General features: G+C 42.4%; 1 protein-coding gene across 7 annotated transcripts in view; it reads right to left on the reverse strand.

Moving 5' to 3' along the window:
• RHOBTB1 (Rho related BTB domain containing 1) overlaps positions 1-8,723 on the reverse strand; it is a 121,144-nt gene extending 112,421 nt beyond the window's left edge. For 4 of the 7 annotated variants that reach the window (XM_046027459.1, XM_046027452.1, XM_046027453.1 and 1 more), the window contains exon 1: positions 8,236-8,378. The gene's annotated coding sequence lies outside the window, so the exon portion shown is untranslated. Of the gene's footprint in view, positions 1-7,737; positions 7,808-8,235; positions 8,379-8,643 lie in introns of those variants that run through there. The other 3 variants (XM_046027454.1, XM_046027458.1, XM_046027457.1) reach the window with 3 other exon arrangements.
• Positions 8,724-11,462: the final 2,739 nt, after the last annotated feature.

Consider the following 11,462-nt stretch of genomic DNA (forward strand, 5'->3'; position numbering starts at 1 on the left):
GAGAACAAAATTTGTTACTATCTTCTAGCAAGAGTGTTGAATTTCATGGCATAAATTTTTAGTATGAATCTCTCTCCTGGCCCCATCTTATGTTCTTAGCCTTATTTTTTTCCTTTGACTCATTTTTTCTTACCTCTTTGAAATATATTTTATATTGCTGTACAGTATGTATTTTTATTAGCCTTTCTCTATAAGCCTTAAATCCTTTCCAGCATATAAATAAAACATTCAACATTTATAGATGCCCTTTTTTTTTTCCTTTGGAGGGTTGCAGAATTTTCCCGAGGCAACATATAATTTATTGCTATAGATGCATGAATATTAACACATTGGTATTTATAGTAATTAAATTTTTTGTGATATTTAGTTTAATATTTCAGTCAGATTTTCTTAGTATTTACATATATACCTTTAGAACTGGGATTCCTAGACTGAGGTCCAGGGACTGAGATCATATGCAAAATTTTGAGCATGTAAAGTTTTATTAATGAGGCATTTCGTGATTTTAATCCAATTCTGAAAGGTGGTTTTGATCCAAAAGATAAAAAAAAAAAAAAAGAAGACTACTGCTTTGCAGTGGAATAATTGCATAAGACCAGCTGTCTTATGTCATTACTTCTGACACTCAACTAATTGACAGCCTATTTATTGATTACCCACTAAGTGCTTAGCGCTGCAATAGATACTCTGTAGCTGTTTATTGCAGTAAACAGCAATAAATGTGTAGGCTTGACCTCTAACCTCAGGGTGCTTCTAGTCCAGTGGAGGTAGGGTAGACTATCAAAAAAACGAACATAAAACAAGCAATATCCTAGGGGAGAATATTTGAGATAAAGGGACCAGCTAATGCGAAGAAGGGAGATGTTATAGTCCATAGATATCTCTTCTAGGAAATATCAATGGTAGATCTCCAAATTCACTTTCAGTACTTCAGTCTAGAAATATCAGACTCATGCTCTTATGCAGGAAAGTCAGAAGTCTTTGCCTTGTTCTCATTTTTTTAAAAGTTAGATTTCCTAATGTGAGGTAAACGTATTTTCAGAAAAAGAATGCGAGGTATTTCGTTACACATTAATTTCATTCAATAGATAGTTGAGTCTCCCATCTTTAAGGCACTGTGGGAGATGCCCTCAAGGTGTTCAGCACAGACCAAATAAACCATAACTGTCATACCTGTAACTATAATGTACCGTAAACTAATCCTGTATTGTTCCGTGCCATAGGTTTATGAGCCAAGTAAATTCTAGTGCTCAGACGCTTTAATATACAGTTTGAAACCCAAAGCTTTTAAGAAAAGCACCAATCACCCTGTAAAAGTTGAAGATGGATGAGCTGGACAAAGTGACACATCATGAAAACTGGGATTAAACATTCTTTGGAATAAGAAGCCTGGACTCTGGTTTGGAAAATGTTCTCAATAGCCCTGGCTGTGTAAATCAATACATTAAGAGGTGACTAAAGATCATAAATATTTCCCACATTATTAGATGTTTTCCTAAATTAAATTCTTTATGCATATATTAAAGAAATAACATCCCGATAAGATGAAGATGACAATGAGGTCACAGAATTCTGTGGGATGCCTACTGGGAACCAGAAACTGCGTGAGAGCTCTGTGCGCATGCCCTGGGAGGGAAGGCTGTTAGGAGGTTTGTTTTACGGAGAAGGAGAAACTGAGGTCTGGAGAGGCAAAGCGATTTGCCTGGTCACAAAGCTGCTCACAGGAGACGGCTAGGATTGGAACCTGAACAGTCGGACTCCAGAGCCCCTAGGAGCCCATTTTCTGCGTTATCAGTCAACTCTGAGAAGGCAGGGTGTTGCTGAATTCTCTCCGATAAACTCATCTGCTTTGTGTTTAAATGGCTTTGGGGAACAACTTTCTGCATGATGAGTCTGAGCTTATCATGTGCAAATTAATTTAAATATTAGACAACGCGAGGCAGTTACTATGGCAAATCTGCTATTAAGAGTAACACAGTTTCCTTGACCCTGGATAGGAGTATGTGATTGAAATTGTCCATAATACGCCCTCTCCTGGGAAAAATCAGGAAGGGGTTGAGTGTATTTACTTTAAGTTCCTCAGTTAAAAGTACAAACATTCTTTTACTAACTTGTTTCTGCGCTTTACTGTTTTTTGATAATGAAATTTTAACTTGGAAAAGGGAGATGTTAAAGCTTTCTCTAAATCCAGATCAAACAATATTTCACCATTCTTGTAGGCTTTTGGGCCACTGATCCCCCCTAAATACTAAGGGCGGCAACAACAACAACAACAACAACAACAACAACAACAACGGTGTATTCTAGCCTTAGGTACCACCGATTTACTATGCGCTGTCAGCCACTATGCCAAGCCCTTCCTTTCACCCTCACAACCACCCTGTTAGAGCTCCCTATTATTATTCCCAATTTGCAGTGTAAGAGATTGGGGCCCACAGAACTTGCGCACACACCAAAGGCTTCCCAGCTTGTTAACGGAGGAGCTGACACCAGCCTATTGACCCTGGAGCCCAGGCCGCCTCCAATTTCACTCTACCATCTCCCTTTGATCACCTTCTCATTCCTAACGATACATCCCTAAGCACGCACTGTTTCCCAATATAGGCAGTCTGAAAACCCTTCAGAATTTAAGGCTGTCACAGTCTGGACTTTGCGAGAAACCAGTCCAAGCTAATTTCTCAATATTCCTTACTAAATATCCTCAAGGCCTAAGGGAACCTGCCTTCTGTCAAAGCCTTGAGAAGTCTCCTAAACCCACAATCCAGCTAAATTCTCCTGCTCTTAAAGGCCAAGTCCAGGGGCATTTGAGTGGCTCAGTAGGTTAAGCACCTGCATTCAGTTCAGGTCATGATCGCGGGTGTTGGGATTGAGCCTCACATCGGGCTCCTTGCTCACGGGAGAGTCTTTTTCTCCCTCTTCCTCTGCTGCTCCCCCTGCTTGTACTCTCTCTCTCTCTCTGTCAAGTTAACAAATAAATAAAATCTAAGAAAAAAAAAAGGCCAAGTTCACATTCTACTTTTGCAAGATACCTTCTAGACCCACCAGCCCAGAGGAAGTATTTGAAGAGCTGGCCTCTACTGTCTACGTTGCAGATGATCCTGATGTCCCCAAGAGCTTTGGCAGCCTGGATCCATGCAATACTATGAGAGTTGTGTTAGAAAGTGCTATTGGGCACTTTCCTCAGGAGCATGTTCAGAGCTTTTATCAGTTTCTCAAAGCTTAACAACCACTCAGCATTACCATCCCCTCCCCCACCTGGCCCCCAACCCAGCCCCAAGTTCTGGAAACTAATGACATTAAATGCTAATGTTCACTGAGCATGGTTGCCAGATTTAGCAAATAAAAATATTATATGGGACATGCCCATACTAAAACATGATTTGTTGTGTATTTGAAATTCAAATTTAACCGGGCATCGTGTACTTGATCTGCAGCCCTTTCCTTGAATGTTTTGTGGATATTAATCTTTTCTCTCTGCTATACTGAGTGTAATCATCTGGAGGGCAAGGGGCTTCATTACTGCTGCACAGAACTTAACACTTAAATTTATTGCTAATTACTGATTTACTTTTGTGGTCCAACAGAAACATTTTGGAACATTCTTGATTTGGGGGCGTTATCAAACCCAATAGCTATATCATGATTATATATATATGGCTTTTGCTACAAGGAACACAGATTCCCATCATACCTAGTACACTATTTGCTAGCTTCAAACACATTGAACTTTCCCCCAATTATCTTTGTTTAAAAAAATCCTCTTATAAGGAACCTGGAAAATTTCAAAACATACTAAGAATAATATTGAATCTCAAAGTGAGATCTTCAGACTATTTGATTGAGAAAATCACCAAAGGTGTTAAAAATGCAGTTGTCTGGGCCCAATCTCAGACCTATTAATTCAGAAATGTGCAGAAAGGCTCTAAGCAATCTGGGTTTTTAAAAGCCTTCCAGATGATTTTTATGCCCTCTAAAGCTTAAGGACTGCTTTTTTTAATGGGATGTAATACTCTAGCAAGGATTGCTCTTTAAGTTAGAGAAGAAAAGTTATTTTAGTCCTTAAAAACAAGCCATCATCATTTGGAGTTCAAAATATCAGTCATCTTTTAAATGTATCTTGACTCTATCATGCTAGTGGTAAATGCTCAGCCCTGTAGATTTGCCATTTGGAGCTCCTCAGCATTTAAACAGAGCTGGTAAACTATTGATAGGTATTAAAAGGCTGCCTGATAGACCATTAAAATAGTAAATGAGTCACTGAAATTTATACAGGCCATACAAAATTTAAAAAATAAGATTATCTGAAGTAGAGTGTTCTACTGAGTACTAATGTTGCTATCCAGGATTGGTCTGGGAAACCTAAGGCTTTTTGGGATTTCTGGGAAAAAGAAGTGTCATTTCCTAACACTCCCTGCCGCTGTTGACTGGGTAATCCCTGGGATTTTTGACTGCTTGGTGAGGCGTGTGCTGGTCTGGAAGTCAGGATGCACAGGGGTTCTCTATTTTATGTTCTGTGTCCTCATCCATAAAATAATAGTTTGGACCATTAGTTGGTCTCCAGTGTGTCGTCGTTGTCGTCATCTTCTTCTTCTTCTTAATAATAGTTTGGAACATTAGTTGGTCTCCAGTGTGTCGTCTTCTTCTTCTTCTTCTTTTTTTTTTAAGGATTTTATTTATTTATTTGTCCGAGAGAGAGAGAGAGCGTGCGCATAAGCTTGCACAAGCAGGCAGAGGCTGAGAGAGAAGCAGGCTCACTGTGGAGCAAGGAGCCTGATGCAGGACTCGATCCCAGGACTCTGGGATCATGATCCTAGCCGAAGGCAGCGACTTAACTGACTGAGCCACCCAGGCATCCCTCTAGTGGGTCTTCTGAACCTAAGTTCCTGTTATCATTCTGAGGTTCAGTTTTCTCTGTTGTAAAATATGGGGCTTGGACTATATGCAGTGTGTCTGCTTGTCCAGGGAGTCCCGTGGTAGCCGTGTTTTCTCCATTACTGTACTTGGATTCCCATTCATAACTCAGGCTCACGGTAACAGTGTAAGATTGATGATGCTTCATTTGGGTTTTCCCAGGGATGGGACAATATATCGGCCATTAACACATGTCCTTTGTAGGAGATAATTATTCATTATATAATTATAATCATATAATTCATAATCATTCAAACACACTTACTGATCACAGCTATGTGCTGTGTGTCACTGTGCTAGACCCTGGGAAGACAGTAATGAAAAAAATCAGGCAGAAAGAGCTCTGGACTCATGTGGCTTACAGTCTGATGGGGGAATGATGGAGAAGATAAAAACAATAGCTACATGTAAACAGACGTGTAAGTAAAATATGTGCAGTTTGTAATCAGTGTTTTAAAGGGATCACTGGGCCTGAGATGGAAAATAACAGAAGAGTGTTTGGGAAGAGCCTCTTGGAGGGGGCGATATTTACTGGGACCAGCAGGAAGGAAAAAGAGACCAGGGAGGAGGTTGGAGGAAAGGCCAGGGCAGGGAAGAGCATATTCTGGAATCCTGTGGGAGGAGCTGTTTATGTGCTTGGCATCCAAAGGTCTCTTCCATCTCTGGGAGGGAATTTAATTCAAAACTAGAGAAAGGAAATCAGAAGCCCAAAGGGTTGAAGGGACTGATCTGAGGTCAAATGGCCAGTCAGTCAATGGGAGAACTCTTCCATGCCTCGGTCCAGAATGTGAGCCCTTCTGAGGGATCAGGATCACAATGCAGCAGGAAGCACCACAATGCTTTGGTTCAAATCCTCACTCTTTGACTCATCAATTGCTCGTCCTTGGGTACCAGAGCTTTTTTGAGACTCAGTTTTCTTTTGTGTGAAACACAGATGACATCGACTGCATCAGATTGTTACAGGGATTGAATAAGATAATGTGGCTGATTGCCTGGTACATCATAGGCACCATGCTCAGTAAATGAAAACTCCTTTGATTTTTCACCGAGTGCACTTTCACCCAAACCAAACTGTTGGAAAATAAGTAGGGCAGAGGTTAAGTGATTTGGATAAAGGAAGAGTGCTAGCAGTGGGGAAGTTCTGGAATACCAGGCTGGGGCCCGTTCAGCAGCTACTCATCTGAGGGCTGAGTGGAGGAAATGAGGAAGGGCCACTGAAGGTGGGAAGATGTCAAGAAAAACATCTCCAAATTTGTGGTTCTGCTCACAGCTTAATCTGCTAGTGGGGAAACTACAGTTGTCTTCATAAAACAAAAAAGACCATCCTTAGTTATATTTGTACTTACAATTAGCATATAAGAAACAGGTTTTACTCTAGGAAACCAGTAAGCAGAAAAATAAGACACTATTATTAAATACACGTAAAGAGAAAATGTGATGTTAACATGTCACTCAATCCACTGGGAACAAATTAATTTAATTATCTGCAGGATATTAAAATGATTACCAGTATTAAGGATACTTAAAAACCAAGCCCATGGTAGTAGAAGAATGAATAATTTATCTAAGTAACTGTGAAGATTTTCTTCATCGTGAACAAAACCACAGATTGAACTTCAGCCTTAAAATACTGAGAGACATATTTCATGGATTAAAGTGGACAGCTAGCTCTAAGGCCATCCCACAAAAGCTGTTTGCTCTCCCCTTAGACATACCCAAAACATGAGGGAATATTTATGGGTCAGGCACACTTAAACCAGGGCTGAATATTTCTTAGTTTCAGAAGTTCACTGGGTCCCTTTTCCCCCAGCCATAAGGTAAATGCTATTCCATATACAACTTTTTGAAATGCTTACTTTATGATACTTTGCCGATGGTGCCTTATGGGAGAAATTTTATTTCAAAGTTTCACAAGATGTGAACTGAACTCATTATTTTACTCTAAACTCATTGTTTAATTGACAGGAAACATGCATTCTAAATCATCTTGTATGCATGGCAGAAGCAGCTACATAAATTTAACAATGGGTGGATTATTACTATTTTGCATATTTATGGAATTTTATATTCAGGAAGCATTTTACAAATCTTTTATTAGTTAATCCTTACACTTACGAGTGAGTCTGACAGGTGGTAAACAAAGCTTTGGGTTTTAAATTGCCAATACGTGAGAACTTTAATGGGGGAAAAATCTACTGCATTCCTCCTTGCTCCCAAACTTGCCAAGAGCACATTTTTGATACTTTTTCCCCCTCACCAGAGACCAGGGCTAGAGGCCTGCAAGCAGGTTGGTGTCCACCTGAAACACAAGAAGGGGGCATACTGGGTTCTGTCCCAGGTCAGGTGGACAACATCAGGGGAGACCTCAGAAGACACCAAGGTGATACTGACAGCATTCCCAGCAAAGACACATCCCAGTAACAAAGCACATAAACAGACAAATTAGGAAGCAATTTTTCTAAAACTATACAGTTAACTTGGTTTTCAGTTCTAATGATGCCATACTTACTGGACTCACTCTCTAATGACAGCACCAGTTCTTTCCAAATGAATGCACGTATGTTAAAGAAATAAAACCTAACTCAAACTAAGAAAGTTTGTATTTTCTTTTTCAAAAAGTCACAAATTGAAAAACACTTAGCAACTTTGAACATTCCTTGCAAAGTTTTTAGGATCCTCCAATGTACCCCTCCTCCAGATACGAGAAGGTGTTGAAGAGCAGGGCAAAGAAAGCCTGTATGGATTAAAGTCTCATTGTTGACCCAAACCTTTTACAGCCTAGGGCTTTCAAAGCTACCAAACCAAGAAAAATCCATCACGCATCACCTGGGGGCTGGAAAGGAGAAGCTGCAGATGCTGCACCCAGTTTCTGAAGATTCCAGCATGGACACGTCGTCCTGCCCAGATTCTAATCTCTTCTGAGTGACAGTGTCTCTATCCCTCTAATCCCTCAGGCCTCCGCCTCCGTGGTGCATTCGTGTGTGTGTGTGTGTGTGTGTGTGTGTGTGTGTGTGTGTGTGTGTGTGTGTGTTGGAGGCCAGTTGGGTTGGAGGGTGCAGAGAACACCCCAAGTATATTGGAAGCTAGCACCCTGTGGGGCCCCGTGCGTTCTCAGTGCCGCTGGGCAGCTGTCAGGAGGTCAGCTTAAGGTAACCAGGTCACCCCTCTTCCAGGGGTGCAAAGGGATGCTCCAAGCCCTTGCGTCCCCTGGGTGCGCGGGTACCGCGAGAGCGCGCACGGAGGGACCCTCTGAGTAACACCTCCCACCCTGGCGCGTCCCCAATGCCCCCAGACGCGGCCCCGCCCCGCTTGCGCTGACTCTACCTGCAGACGCCGGAGGCGCGGCAGCAACGTCTGGCGGTCCTAAGGTTGGCCGAGCGAGCGCTCCGTCTTTGTAAAGGCGCCCGACCCCACCCTCTCCCACCTCTGGGGCCCCCAGTCCGCCAGGAACCTCCCGGTTGGGCCACCGCGCTGCGGCCGGTCGCTGCCTCTCTGCGGGGCGGGGGCTGCCGGGCCCTCCCCACCTCGCGGCCTGCTTCGAGACCTTCGGGCGGGGCCCTGGGCCGCTCAGATCCCCGCCCCCCTTCCCCGGAGCTGGCACCCCGCGGCGACAGCCCCACCCCCCACACTCGGGGTCCCCAAGCCCCGGTCAGTCCTAGTGCCTGTGACCCCGCCCTTGTCTGCTCCTGGCGGGAGGGACCGCGCCCCGATGTCACCGTCCCCACGACTCACCTCTGGGATTCCCGTGGGGTGCCAGGAGCGGGGCGACTCCTTCTACTAGTGGAGGCCAAGTCTGGGGAAAGTTTCTGGCGGAGTCAAGGGTCAGCCTTTTCTTGTAGGGACGTTCTCTAGCCAAGAGATAGAAACCCAAGCGATTCTATCTGCGGTTTCTGCTGACATCACAAACCACACATCACTCGGTGTCGAGTTGGGTAGTTTACACAAAGACTCCCTATCATTACTGCAGCCATTTGCACGTTTGCCCTTCAGAACCCCAGCCGAGTGACATTTCAGCGGAAGGGTTAAAGGAACTTAATTTTTTAATAAAAACTTAATGCTGGAAACCAATACATTCATTATATGCTAGCTCTGCCCCAAGCTCCAAGCATGGTCTCATCTGGATAATTCAGACCTTTCGGTGACCAGGATTACATAGGTCACTATCTCGCACTTCCAAATCTCCAGAACTTTCCCTGTCTTCAGTCGCCTTTTTTATTTCCCTGGCTATATGGAGGAGGGGTGAAAATGAAATGCAACAAAAACAATTTGAAGAGCTTTTAACAGCTGGTATAAAAGTTTATGGGAGAGATAGTCTGCAATCATTGAAAATAAGATTCGGAAATTATCTGTAGATCTCACTCTTCAGTTTTGCCATTTTGCTTGAATTTGAGTTATGGAACGCTAGTAGTATCTATTATTTTTAGCAGAAATAATACTTTTCTAAGAATTATTAAACAGATTAAATTTATAATATGTTGTCGGATCATCAACATCAGTTATGATGGCGGAACATGGTAAAACCCCCTTTACAGAAGAATGTGGTCACCACCAGCTGACAGGAGACACAACATCTTTCTGGTGAGATAAAATTGGTTTTGTCTTAGATTGTTAAATGATAGAGAAAGGTAAGCGAGAAAACAGAATCTCTCTAGTCCTACCTGCCATCTAATGAATATATTGCCTTTTAGTTTCCCTCTTTTTTCCAATTGCTCCTAATAAGCTGTAATTTAAAGATTGCTCAAAACTTTGGTATTCATTCATTCTTTAAAGTGTTTAATGAGGACTGGAAAACTGCCTGGCATTGAGTTTGGTGCAGGTGATATAAGGGTGGACTAGACAGATAGATACAAGTTCTCCCATCTAGGAGTTCACATTCTGTGGGTGGAGACACAGTCATTAAACAGGCAAGTGCAAACATAATTAATTGTGCCTGTGAAAAGTGTGTGGAAGTATGGAGCGCTAGGAGAGGAGACCTTCCAAGTGGTCTGACTTTTACATTCCTATTTTGTTTTGAACTCTAGAGTTATTTCAGTGCTGCAAAGTTTTTTGGTTTAGTTTTTTTGTTGTTGTTTGTTTGTTTTCTTTTTTGGCTATCCTTTCTTTCATGTCACATATTCAGTCCATCAGGAAACCCTGATTAGCTCCAGCTTCAAAACGCTTTCCAAATCTGACTCTAACTACCACTCTCCCAAAGCAGCATTGCCTATTTGGATTTCTGAAAAAGGCTCTGTACTTGTTTTCCTGCTCTCAATCTTGCGCCTATGGTCTATTACCCATGGAGAATTTAAGGTGACCCTTTAAAATTGTATGTGGTGAGTGCTGTGAAGTGTGTAAGCCTGATGATTCACAGACCTGTACCCCTGGGGCAAATAATACATTATATGTTAATAAAAATAATAAGTAAATAAATAAAAACCAAAACAAAAAGTGTATATATTAGCTCATGTCAATCCTCTGCTCAAAACCCACTCAATGGCTTCCCATAACTTTTTTTTTTTTTCAAGATTTTATTTACTTAGAGAGAGAGTGTTTGCATGCACCTGTGAGCCTGGGGAGTGGCAGAGGAAGAGGGAAAAGCAGACTCCAGGGAGCAGGGAGCCTGAGGGACTGATGGACTGACAGACTGATGGATGTGGGGCTCCATCCCAGGACCCTGGGATCATGACCTGAACTGAAGGCCGATGCTAAGCCGGCTGAGCCACCCAGCTGCCCCCCCTTCCCATCACTCTCAATCACTTCCCATTGTGACAACACAAACTTGACTCTAGTTAACCACCAAAACCTTACATATCTGATGCCCCATCTCTCTTTACCTCCATCTTTGTCACTGTCCCCTCCCCACCCCTGCCACCCTCTCTAGTCTTTCTGCTATTCTCTCATTCCTCAGGCTCCTGCCTTTTGGTCTTCGAGCCTGGACTCTTCCTCTCAATATTCTACTGAGGCATGCTCCTCAGTAACATATATTTGCTCCCTCATGCTCCTATCAAGAGAGGTAATCCCTGACCACCTATTCTAAAATAGTCTCCTCTTGCAACCCTCTCACTCTTTATTCTACTTGAGTTTTCCTTATAATATAATTTTCACACATATACATGCACACATTTATTGTTTGTTGTCTCTCCTTTAGAATGAGAACAACTTGGTTATAGTGTCATGCATATAGAAGATACAAAATAAATATTTGGAAAGAAAGCATATAAATTGGGGGAGCTGGGTGGTTCAGTGGGTTAAGTGTCTGCCTTCGGCTCAGGTCATAATCTCAAGGTCCTGGGACTGAGCCTCGCGTGGGCTCCCTGCTCAGTGGGAAGTCTGCTTCTCCCTCTCCCACTCCCCCGCTCATGCTCTCTCTCTCTCAAATAGATATAATCTTTTTTTTAAAAAGCATATGAATTATGTTACAGACTGAATGTGTCCCCCCAAAATTAGTATGTTGAAGCTCTAATCTCCAATGTGATCAAACTTGGAAATACTTTATGGAAGTAATTAAGGTTAAATGAGGTCATAAGTGAAGGGCCCTGATCTGATAGGATTAGTGTCTTTTTAAGAAGAGA

This window comes from Meles meles, chromosome 13 (assembly GCF_922984935.1).
Source record: "Meles meles chromosome 13, mMelMel3.1 paternal haplotype, whole genome shotgun sequence".
NCBI classification, from domain to species: Eukaryota; Metazoa; Chordata; class Mammalia; order Carnivora; family Mustelidae; genus Meles; species Meles meles.